Genomic DNA, 13743 nt, shown 5'->3' with positions numbered 1-13743 from the left:
TCAACTGGAGCCTCCTGTGATCTCCACACTTCCCTGGAATGGAGCAGGCAGGAGGTGCGCCCCTCTGCAGGTGCCTGGAGGATGGTTCTACAGACCCTTGCAGCTGCTGGATGACAAGCCAGTCTGTTTCTGCTCTTCCGCAAAAGGGCAAGTGCCCTCCCTGGCCCACAGCAGCAATGGCTTGCAATGCAGCAAAGCATTTAATGACTCCTTAGGCAAATACCCAAGATTTCCTTTAAAAAGAAAAGAAAGGAAAAGCTCTCTACAGAAAAGATAGTGTATTTGATTTCTCTGAAGAGATGGATGAGGACCACGTGTACTGTCATAAGTAATAATCTTGTCCTGTACCAGCTTTCTTTTTTTTTATTCGATATATTTTTTATTTACATTTCAAATGATTTCCCCTTTTTCTAGCCCCCCACTCCTTGAAAGTCCCATAAGCCCCCTTCTCTCCCCCTGTCCTCCCACCCACCCCTTCCCACTTCCCTGTTCTGGTTTTGCCGAATACTGCTTCAGTGACTCTTTCCAGAACAAGGGGCCACTCCTCCTTTCTTCTTGTACCTCATTTGATGTGTGGATTATGTTTTGGGTATTCCAGTTTTCTAGGTTAATATCCATTTATTAGTGAGTGCATACCATGATTCACCTTTTGAGTCTGGGTTACCTCACTTAGTATGATGTTCTCTAGCTCCATCCATTTGCCTAAGAATTTCATGAATTCATTGTTTCTAATGGCTGAATAGTACTCCATTGTGTATATATACCACATTTTTTGCATCCACTCTTCTGTTGAGGGATACCTGGGTTCTTTCCAGCATCTGGCAATTATAAATAGGGCTGCTATGAACATAGTAGAGCATGTATACTTATTACATGGTGGGGAATCCTCTGGATATATGCCCAGGAGTGGTATAGCAGGATCTTCTGGAAGTAAGGTGCCCAGTTTTCGGAGGAACCACCAGACTGATTTCCAGAGTGGTTGTACCAATTTGCTACCCCACCAGCAGTGAAGGAGTGTTCCTCTTTCTCCACATCCTCTCCAACACCTGCTGTCTCCTGAATTTTTAATCTTAGCCATTCTGACTGGTGTAAGGTGAAATCTCAGGGTTGTTTTGATTTGCATTTCCCTAATGACTAATGAAGTTGAGCATTTTTAAAGATGTTTCTCTGCCATTCGAAGTTCTTCAGGTGAGAATTCTTTGTTTAACTCTGTAACCCATTTTTTAGTAGGGTTGTTTGGTTTTCTGGAGTCTAACTTCTTGAGGTCTTTATATATATTGGATATTAGCCCTCTATCTGATGTAGGATTGGTGAAGATCTTTTCCCACTTAGTTGGTTGCCGATTTGTCCTTTTGATGGTATCCTTTGCCATACAGAAACTTTGTAGTTTTATGAGGTCCCATTTGTCAATTTTTGATCTTAGAGCATACGCTATTGGTGTTCTGTTCAGAAACTTTCTCCCTGTACCGATGTCCTCAAGGGTCTTCCCCAGTTTCTTTTCTATTAGCTTCAGAGTGTCTGGCTTTATGTGAAGGTCCTTGATCCATTTGGATTTGAGCTTAGTATAAGCATTTGACAAAATTCAGCATCCTTTCATGCTTAAAGTCTTGGAAAGAATAGGAATTCAAGGCCCATACCTAAACATAGTAAAAGCAATATACAGCAAACCGGTAGCCAGCATCAAACTAAATGGAGAGAAACTTGAAGCAATCCCACTAAAATCAGGGACTAGACAGGGATGCCCCCTCTCTCCTTATCTGTTCAATATTGTACTTGAGGTACTAGCTCGGGCAATTAGACAACATAAGGAGGTCAAAGGGATACAAATTGGAAAGGAAGAAGTCAAACTATCATTATTTGCAGATGACATGATAGTCTACCTAAGTGACCCAAAACTCCACTAGAGAACTCCTACAGCTGATAAACAACTTCAGCAAAGTGGCAGGTTATAAAATCAACACAAGCAAATCAGTGGCCTTCCTATACTCAAAGGATAAGCAGGCTGAGAAAGAAGTTAGGGAAATGACCCCCCCCCCTTCACAATAGCCACAAACAGTATAAAGTATCTTGGGGTGACTCTTACCAAACATGTAAAAGATCTGTATGACAAGAACTTCAAGACTCTGAAGAAGGAAATGGAAGAAGACCTCAAAAATGGGAAAAACCTCCCATGCTCATGGATCAGCAGGATCAATATAGTTAAAATGGCCATTTTGCCAAAAGCAATATACAGATTCAATGCAATACCCATCAAAATCCCAACTCAATAATTCACAGAGTTAGAAAGAGCAATTAACAAATTCATCTGGAATAACAAAAAACCCAGGATAGCCAAAAGTATTCTCAGCAACAAAAGAAATTCTGGGGGAATCAGTATCCCTGACCTCAAGCAATACTACAGAGCAATAGTGTTAAAAACTGCATGGTAGACTCTGCCTCCCGCCAGTCAGTTATGAGGCCTCCATATTGGTTCTCGGTCGCCAGAGAAATCAGACTGAGGTATGCAAATATAACCCGAGACCAACATTGCAGGGGTCTAAGCCTGATGGGCGTTGGCCTGCACCCAGGCCCTGGGTTGATCGGGGGGGGGGGGGGGGGGGGGGGGGGGAGGCACCGGGGTGCAAACCCGGCCAGGAGGTTTTTTTCCCTGGGCAGGCGCACCACCACCATTTTGCCTAAGGGAAGCCAGAGAGACCTAGCAGGCAAAACCAAACCAGCTAACAGGCATAGCCCGAGGCGGACATAGCAGGGGTCTCAGACGGTCAGGCCCTGGACTGCCCCCAGGTCCTGGGCTGCTTGGTGGGCCATCTGTGTGCTGACCCGGCCAGGAGGTTGTTAGCCCAGCAGACTCTCCCAGCACTCTCAGGGAGCGCGTGCACGCCACCATCCTAGCCACCTGACAGACCCAATTAACACTCACAGCTGAGGGGAACTTTGCTCCGACATTGGCCTGCCAGGCTTTTGCCTAGACTCAGGGCCTGAGCAGCTAGGCTAGCCTTGTGTGCACCAACCTGGTTGGGAGTTCTGCTGCCCAGCAGAGAGATCAGCACGCAGAAAAGGTCCCTGCAGCATACAGCCTCAGCACTCCCTGAAGGAGCAAACGGGCACCTTCTGGCTCACAGACACAATCTGGGACAAAGAACACTAGGGCTGCAAGGGCACCCAAGAGGAGGAAAGCACATCAGCAATCTGCAACAGGGGAAACCCTGCCCTCCAGTGTTGCAGAAATAGCCCTAGAGCCTCTCAAGAGGCTGAAACACCAGCCGGAGACAAGACCAATTACCGCCAGAGAACAAGATGGCAAAGGGCAAACGCAGGAACGCTACTAACAGAAATCTAGGCAATATGGCAGCATCTGAACCAAACTCTCCAACATCAGCAAGTCCTGGTTATGCCAACACACCAGAGAAACAAGATTTGGATTTAAAATCACTGTTCATGATGCTGCTAGAAGAACACAAAAAGGACATGAATGAATCTCTTAAAGAAATACAGGGGAACATGAATAAGCTAGAAACCCGTATAATGGAAACACAAAAAACACTTAAAGAAATGCAGGAGAATAAGGCCCAAGAGATAGAAGCCAATAAAGAAGAAAGGCAAAAAAAACTTAAAGAAATGCAGGAGAACTTGAGTCAAGAGGCAGAAGTCATGAAAGAGGAAACACAAAAATCTCTTAAAGAATTACAGGAAAACACAGACAAACAAATGATGGAACTGAGCAAAATCATCCTGGACCTAAAAACAGAAGTAGAAACAACTAAGAAATCACAAAGGGAGACAACTTTGGAGATAGAAAACCTTGAGAAAAAATCAGGGGCCATAGATGCAAATATAAACAACAGAATACAAGAGATGGAAGAAAGAATCTCAGATGCCGAAGATACCATAGAAACCATTGACTCAACTGTCAAAGAAAATGCAAAATGCAAAAAGCTTGTATCCCAGAACATCCAGGAAATCCAGAATACAATGAGAAGACCAAACCTAAGGATTATAGGTATAGATGAGAGTGAAGATTTACAACAGAAAGGGCCAGCAAATATCTTCAACAAAATTGTGGAAGAAAACTTTCCTAACTTAAAGAGAGAGATGCCTATGAATATACAAGAAGCCTACAGAACTCCAAACAGACTGGACCTGAGCAGAAATACCTCCCGTCACATAATAATCAAAACCCCAAATGCACTAAACAAAGAAAGAATATTAAAGGCAGTAAGAGAGAAAGGCCAAGTAACATATAAAGGAAGACCTATCAGAATCACACCAGAATTCTCACCAGAGACCATGAAAGCTAGAAGATCCTGGGCAGATCTCATGCAGACTCTAAGAGAACATATATGTCAGCCAAGGCTACTATACCCAGCAAAACTCTCATTCACCATAGATGGAGAAACCAAGATATTCCATGATAAAACCAAATTCACACAATATCTTTCCACAAACCCAGCTCTGCAAAGAATAATAGGAGGAAAACTCCAATACAAGGAGGGAAACTACACCCTGGAAAAAGCAAGATAGTTACCTTCCTTCATCAAACCCAAAAGAAGATAACCACTCAAATATAAAAAGAAAATCAAAAATGACAGGAAGTAATAATCACTATTCCCTAATATCTCTTAACATCAATGGTCTCAATTCCCCAATAAAAAGACATAGACTAACAGACTGGATAAGGAAACAGGACCCTACAATTTGCTGTATACAGGAGACACACCTCAGTGTCAAAGATAAAAACTACCTTAGAGTAAAAGGCTGGAAGACAAACTTACAAGCCAATGGTCACAGGAAACGAGCAGGAGTAGCCATTCTAATATCAGATAAAATTGACTTTCAACCTAAAGTCATCAAAAGAGACACAGAAGGACATTTCTTGCTGGTCAAAGGAAAAATCCACCAAGAAGAACTTTCAATTCTGAACATCTATGCGCCAAATGCAAGGGCACTCTCATTCGTAAAAGAAACTTTACTAAAGCTCAAAGCACACATTGCACCTATCACAATAATTGTGGGGGACTTCAACACTCCACTTTCCTCAATGGACTGATCGGGAAAACAGAAACTAAACAGAGACACAGTAAAACTAATTGAAGCTTTGGACCAGTTGGATTTGACTGATATTTATAGAACATTTCACCCTAAAGCAAAAGAATATAACTTTTTCTCAACACCTCATGTTACCTTCTCCAAAATCGACCATATAATTGGACACAAGGCAGGCCTCAACAAATATAAGAAGATCGAACTAATCCCATGCCTCCTATCAGATCACTATGGAGTAAAAGTGAACTTCAATAGCAACAAAAACAACAGAAAACCCACATACACGTGGAAACTGAACAATATTCTACTCAATGATACCTTGGTCAAGGAAGAAATAAAGAAAGAAGTTAAAGACTTTTTAGAACACAATGAAAATGAAAACACAACATACCCAAATCTTTGGGACACAATGAAAGCAGTGCTAAGAGGAAAACTCATAGCCCTGAGTGCCTCCAAAAAGAAAATGGAGAGAGCATACATTACCAGCTTAATGACACACCTGAAAGCCCTGGAACAAAAAGAAGCTATTTCACCAAAGAGGAGTAGAAGGCAGGAAATCATCAAACTCAGGGCTGAAATCAATTAAGTAGAAACAAAGAGAACCATACAAAAAAATCAACAAAACCAGGAGCTGGTTCTTTGAGAAAATCAACAAGATAGATAAACCCTTAGCCATACTGACCAAAGGGCACAGAGAAAGTATCCAAATTAACAAACTTAGAAATTAAAAGGGAGATATAACAACGGAAACTGAGGAAATCCAAAAAATCATCAGATCCTACTACAAGAGACTGTACTCAACACAACTGGAGAATCTAGAGGAAATGGACAATTTCCTTGACCAAATACCAAAATTAAATCAGGACCAACTAGACCATCTAAACAGTCCCATAATGCCTAAAGAAATAGAAGGAGTCATAGAAAGTCTTCCAACAAAAAAAAGCACAGGACCAGATGGTTTCAGTGCAGAATTCTATCAGACCTTCAAAGAAGAGTTAACACCAATACTCTTCAAACTATTCCACAAAATAGAAACAGAAGGAACACTACCCAATTCCTTCTACGAAGCCACAATTACGCTGATACCAAAGCCACACAAAGATCCAACAAAGAAAGAGAACTTCAGACCAATTTCCCTTATGAACATCGATGCAAAAATACTCAATAAAATTCTTGCCAACCGAATCCAAGAACACATCAAAACGATTATCCACCATGATCAAGTAGCCTTTATCCCGGGAATGCAGGGTTGGTTCAATATACGGAAATCCATCAATGCAATCCACTACATAAACAAACTCAAAGAACAAAACCTCATGGTCATTTCATTGGATGCTGAAAAAGCATTTGACAAAATTCAGCATGCTTTCATGCTTAAAGTCTTGGAGAGAACAGGAATTGAAGGCCCATACCTAAATATAGTAAAAGCAATATACAGCAAACCGGTAGCCAGCATCAAACTAAATGGAGAGAAACTTGAAGCAATCCCACTGAAATCAGGGACCAGACAAGGCTGCCCCCTCTCTCCTTATCTTTTCAATATTGTACTTGAGGTACTAGCTCGGGCAATTCGACAACATAAGGAGGTCAAAGGGATACAAATTGGAAAAGAAGAAGTCAAACTATCATTATTTGCAGACGACATGATAGTCTACCTAAGTGACCCAAAAAACTCTACTAGAGAGCTCCTACAGCTGATAAACAACTTCAGCAAAGTGGCAGGTTATAAAATCAACTCAAGCAAATCAGTGGCCTTCCCATATTCAAAGGATAAGCAGGCTGAGAAAGAAATTAGGGAAATGACCCCCTTCACAATAGCCACAAAGAGTATAAAGTATCTTGGGGTTACTCTTACCAAACATGTGAAAGATCTGTATGACAAGAACTTCAAGACTCTGAAGAAGGAAATGGAAGAAGACCTCAAAAAATGGGAAAACCTCCCATGCTCATGGATCGGTAGAATCAATATAGTTAAAATGGCCATTTTGCCAAAAGCAATATACAGATTCAATGCAATACCCATCAAAATCCCAACTCAATTCTTCACAGAGTAGAAAGAGCAATTATCAAATTCATCTGGAACAACAAAAAACCCAGGATAGCTAAAACTATTCTCAGCAACAAAAGAAAATCTGGGGGAATCAGTATCCCTGACCTCAAGCAATACTACAGAGCAATAGTGTTAAAAACTGCATGGTATTGGTACAGTGACAGGCAGGAGGATCAATGGAACAGGACTGAAGATCCAGAAATGAACCCACACACCTATGGCCACTTGATCCTCGACAAAGAGGCTGAAACCATCCAATGGAAAAAAGATAGCCTTTTCAAAAAATGGTGCTGGTTCAACTGGAGGTCAGCATGCAGAAGAATGCGAATTGATCCATCCTTGTCTCCTTTTACTAAGCTCAAATCCAAATGGATCAAGGACCTCCACATAAAGCCAGACACTCTGAAGCTAATAGAAAAGAAACTGGGGAAGACCCTTGAGGACATCGGTACAGGGAGAAAGTTTCTGAACAGAACACCAATAGCATATGCTCTAAGAGCAAGAATTGACAAATGGGACCTCATAAAATTACAAAGTTTCTGTAAGGCAAAGGACACCATCAAGAGGACAAATGGGCAACCAACAAATTGGGAAAAGATCTTCACCAATCCTACATCAGATAGAGGGCTAATATCCAATATATATAAAGAACTCAAGAAGTTAGACTCCAGAAAACCAAACAACCCTATTAAAAAATGGGGTACAGAGTTAAACAAAGAATTCTCACCTGAAGAACTTTGGATGGCGGAGAAGCATCTTAAAAAATGCTCAACTTCTTTAGTCATTAGGGAAATGCAAATCAAAACAACCCTGAGATTTCACCTTACACCAATCAGAATGGCTAAGATTAAAAATTCAGGAGACAGCAGGTGTTGGAGAGGATGTGGAGAAAGAGGAACACTCCTCCACTGCTGGTGGGGTTGCAAATTGGTACAACCACTCTGGAAATCAGTCTGGCGGTTCCTCCGAAAACTGGGCACCTCACTTCCAGAAGATCCTGCTATACCTCCTGGGCATATACCCAGAGGATTCCCCACCATGTAATAAGGATACATGCTCTACTATGTTCATAGCAGCCCTATTTATAATTGCCAGATGCTGGAAAGAACCCAGGTATCCCTCAACAGAAGAGTGGATGCAAAAAATTTGGTATATCTACACAATGGAGTACTATTCAGCCATTAGAAACAATGAATTCATGAAATTCTTAGGCAAATGGATGGAGCTAGAGAACATCATACTAAGTGAGGTAACCCAGACTCAAAAGGTGAATCATGGTATGCACTCACTAATAAGTGGATATTAACCTAGAAAACTCGAATACCCAAAACATAATCCACACATCAAATGAGGTACAAGAAGAAAGGAGGAGTGGCCCCTGGTTCTGGAAAGACTCAGTGAAGCAGTATTCGGCAAAACCAGAACGGGGAAGTGGGAAAGGGTGGGTGGGAGGACAGGGGAAGAGAAGGGGGCTTACGGGACTTTCAGGAAGTGGGGGGCTAGGAAAGGGGAAATCATTTGAAATGTAAATAAATTATTTCGAATAAAAAAAATTAAAAAAAAAACTGCATGGTATTGGTACAGTGACAGGCAGGCGGATCAATGGAACAGCATTGAAGATCCAGAAATGAACCCACACACCTATGGCCACTTGATCCTCGACAAAGGGGCTGAAAACATCCAATGGAAAAAAGATAGCCTTTTCAACAAATGGTGCTGGTTCCACTGGAGGTCAGCATGCAGAAGAATGCGAATTGATCCATCCTTGTCTCCTTGTACTAAGCTGTACCAACTTTCAAAATCGTGTAAAATTATCAGAATACAAGCTTGACAAAGAAGGATTCAGCTGCAAAGCTTTAGTTAACTACCCAAAGTTTAGTTTTCTCCCACTGTCTGCTTCATAATAGCAGTCTTCCATCTCAGCTACCCAACAATTCCTTTTTCCTGTAGGTCTCTGGAAAAAATAGAATAGAGGAGCCATCATCAGAAAATCAACAAACAATCATACTCAAAGGAAAATTAAAATAAAGAGAATAAAGAATTGTAAACAGGAGCCCCTGGATATTATAGATCAAATATCACTTGGGGATGCTTTTTCATTATTATATAGCTATAGGCATCATCCTAGGAGTCTGAAAAAGAAAATAAACATTTTTTCTTTCTCATCTTCTTTCAAAAAAATATTTATAGAATCTGCTTAAACTCACCAGACCATGTTTACCTTATTCCTCTGACAGTCCATTTGAGTTCAAAGCATAGACTATTGCTGCCACTCAATTTAAAGATAGATTTCGTTGATTAATTAAAAATATCCATAGATAATTTGCACTCCTACCAACACTGCTTGTGGGTTTCCTGTATTCCCACATCCATGCCAGCATTTGTCTTAATCTGCCATTCCAACTCAGCTAAGATAAACTATCAAAGTAATTTTATTTGCGTTTTCCTGAAGATTAAGGATTGTGAACAGTTTTTCAAACAAAAAGCAGATTTTTCGTGGCTCCCCACTGACCTACATAACCCCTCTCTAGCAGGGGCCCACAGCTATCACACTTGGCTAGAACCCAGAGATCCTTATCCTTCCTCCATTCTGGTCTCTCCAGAAGACTTTTAGTCTTTCAGCTTCCTGCCATCCCAAGACCCTTCTCCAAGTCCACCTCCATCCCCATGAGACTCAGCCTTGTGATACAGATCTACAGTACCCCTAGCTCATGCCTGCTGTTCCTTTCAGCTATTTCTAGCTCACTTCAATTCCTTTGTTACTCCCCATGTGAGTTCCACTTATTCCACTTCTGTGGCTATCTTGTCATTCTGGTCATTGTTGTCATTTTCATAAATGAAACAGCTGCATAAAAATGTTTAATTGCTTCCCCACCTCGACAGCTTGCATAGTATTTTCTGCTACCATGGAGGCTAGACCAAAGGAAAAAGGCTTTCAGGTCAGATCTGGGTCAAGTCATCTGACTCTTATGTCCTAAATATGCAGTGTCATCATAATAGGAGCTGATCCTCATTTCCCCAAGAGGCAACCAAGGTCTACATTGATAGTCTATACCATTCTTGGAGTCTCGAACTACTCTGACCAGCCATTGGAAACAAGATTTCGTGTGCCCAGTGCTAATGGTTTTGTTAATCTATAGCTTTGTCGGAAGCACTGTCAGCCTAAGTGCCCTAATGTCCTTTGTTCAGTAGGTAGTAGAGGCAGATCTAGAAGAAGTTAAAAGGAAGAGTTGGGAGTGAACGTGAGCAAAATACCTTGTATAAAAACATAATAAATTACTTGAAATTATTCATTGATAACCATAACATGAATCAATAAAAATACCCTTCTGGATGCCTGAAAAAGCTTAACTGCAGAGCCACCTCTCTGCCTTGGGCCTTTGCTCAGTGAGTTACTGTTGAAATAGATTTTCTCCTCTACTTTTCATGACCACTGGCTGCCTATCATCTTGGCTTTACATGTACAACTATTTTTTCTCTATTTAATTTTTGACTCTCCATCGTCAACTCTTAGAAATTTCTCTGAGAAAGTTTTAATACAGTTGTTTTTAGCCTTCCTAATGCTGTGACTCTTAAATGTAGTTTCTTATGTTGTGGTATCTGTATCTATAAAATTATTTCTTTGCTGCTTTATAAATGTAATTTTGTTACTGTTATGAATCATTATGCACATATCTGATATGCAGGATATCTGACATGTGACTCTCCATAAGGAGCCGTGACCCACACTACTTTAGTAGCTATTCCTTCATTTCATACACTGTAGGCAGAGATGAACCAATGTGCCCTTTAATCAGTCTCCAAATCCAGGCAACATTCTTTGCTTCCTACATGGCTTTTCTTCACTAATAGGGTTTCTCATACCAAGATGGTTGAGGCTATGAAAGTGACTGTTTTGTTAAAGGAAAATAGATAAACCTCAGAGCTCTGAGTTGAGGCAGTACATGGAAAGAATGGATATAAACAGCAGAGATTGTCATTTGGTACAGATCAGTACACTATCTTGAAGTTAGCAGTGATTTATGGTGGTGGGAAAATCACATGGGTGTGAGTTCTAATCATCATGAAAGAGGGGGGAAAAGATGATGGGACATATCTCACATAGAAGAGAGTGCTCACTGCTAGAAAGAGTCAAAGGTTTGTCTCAAGACCTAGGGGCTTGATACAGATCTAGACAGATTTATACTTAGGTGGTTTTCCTCGCGCTGGCAAAAACCAAATACCTATGGGACTATCAACTTGCCAACTATTCCTTAGCTGTAGATAGAACTCTGTGACTCCCTCCACTCCCCGGGCTGGAATTTTGTCAGGCTTGAGCCTGCATGGGTCTTGTGTATGTTGTTTCAACTGCTGTAATTTATGTGTGAAATCAAGAGAGAAACCAAAGTATCCTTACCTTATACTGTCCTCGCAGGTAGTATGATTCTATGCATAAAACCTTAAACACTCTGCCATGAATCTTCAACATAGAAGAAGACTTTGAGAAAAGTATCAGAATATAAAATTAACAAAAACAGCACTAGTCTCCCTATACACAAATGACAAGAATACTGAGAAATCAGTGGACCAATTCTATCCACAATAATGCCAATAAAATAAAATAATCTTATAGTAAATTTTACCAAGAAAGTCAAAGTTATGCACAAAATAAAAGGAAATTTGAGAAGACACTAAAAGGCCAGAAGACTTTAATCTTGAGCATGGATTAGCAGTATTAGCATTGCAAAAAAGACCCAGCCTGTAACAGCAGGTTACATATTCAGTGCATTTTTCATTAAAATCCTAACACAATTGCTCATATGTGTTGAAAAAAATCTTGATATTCATGTGGAAATACTTTTTGTATCCGGGATACAAAAAAGCAATCCCCAACAATAAAAGGACAGGTAGAGATATCACTAGCCCTGATTTTAGGTTATACCTCAGAACTATAGTAATAAAAACAGTATGGCACTAAAATAAGAAAAACAGGCACCTTGATCAATGCAATAGAATTGGACTATATGTAAGTCCACACTTCTAGATGATTTTTGGCAAAGGGACTAGTAATACACATTATGGAAAAGATGGCATGCTGGTCAAACTGAATAGCTGCATGTAGAAGAACAAAACTAGATCCATATCTCTCACCTGGAACAAGTTTCAACTTCGATGGGGGGCATGGGGAAGACCTCAACATAAGACCTGAAACCTTGAATATCAGAGAGAAAATAAGGAATATGCCCAAACTAATTTGCATAGAAAAGAACTTTTTGAACAAGACTCTGATAGTGCAACCAGTAAGACCAGAAATTAGTAAATGGAACTCATAAAGTTTAAAAGCTTCTGTAAAGCAAAGGATGACACCATTCAAGTGAAGAAGTAGCCTGCAGAGTGGCAAAAATTATTTTCAGGCCATACATCTGTCAGAGGGGGTGGGGGTGAGTAACTAGAAAATACAAAGAACTAAAAAGTGAATCAAAGCAAAACAAAACCCTGCACATCGATAAAACGATCCAATTTAAAAATAGAGCGTGGAACTAAATAGCAATAGAACTAAATGCAAATGACTGGGAAACATTTTTAAAAAACATCCCAGGACTAGGCATGGGAAACCTCCTTTGGTCAGGGTAGTTCAAGAGACTCCCAAACCAATATAAGCCATTTCTATGGCCTTTGACTGCCTTCTAAAAGTTGAAAGTCAATCCTTATTGCAAAGACATTTTGTGCTTTGGACCTAAGACACAGAAGACTTAAGATGGATCTGTCATCAAATCACTTCCATGAGGATAGATTTTAAAGCAAGCAACCAAAGGATAAAAGCAATAAATATTTCTACCCAGCTGTAGAACAGTTATACTGCAGCAATGGCCAGCAAAACAGGATATTCCAAAGGTAAAAAAGTGTCTCTCAAATCTTCTAGTTCAGTGGTTCTTAACCTGTGGGTTGTGGCCCTTTTGGGTCACCTAAGACTATCGGGAAACATAGATATTTAATTTATAACTCATAATACTATCAAAATTACAGTTACAAAGTAAAAACAAAAAATAATTTTATGATTGGGATCACTACAGCATGAGAAACTGTATTACAGGGTTCAAGCATTAGGAAAGTTGAAAACCACTGTTTTAAGTAGACTTAACTACTCAATCTGAGGGGAATCAGTCACACCTAGTACTAGAAAACTTGGTAACTACCAGAGGTTAGCAAAGCCATGGATCTTAGAGGGGAAATTACTACTGCCACTTTATTAAACCAGCATAATTCCTAACTATATTCTGAGCACTTATCCAATGGGTAAGTTTAGTTTTAATACACCATCAAAGAAACTTCTCTTCATAACCCCCTGAGACAATTACAGAAAACTGCAGTTGGTCAAAATATAAAGAACAACAGATACATCTATACAACCTCTGCAATTTTCAGGGAACATTGAGGAAGAAGAGGAAAGACTGCAAGAACCAGAAGACCAAAAATCCTGCTGTGAGCTGGTCTCTCAGAAATGACAGGGAAGCGTCACCCATGAAACCACGACATGGCTGCCTAACGTGACTTCGTAAGTGACAAGACCAATAGACAGGCTAATGTGGAATGGGAAAGTGCCAAAAGGCCTCACCCTAAACAAAGAATTACAGGTAAGTCATGACTCCTGAGGATTGATCTTCCCAAGG

The sequence above is a fragment of the Apodemus sylvaticus genome, chromosome 9 (genome assembly GCF_947179515.1).
Source record: "Apodemus sylvaticus chromosome 9, mApoSyl1.1, whole genome shotgun sequence".
Lineage (NCBI taxonomy): Eukaryota > Metazoa > Chordata > Mammalia > Rodentia > Muridae > Apodemus > Apodemus sylvaticus.
The sequence above is the reverse complement of the archived record's forward strand: the minus strand, read 5'-3'. Positions refer to the sequence as shown.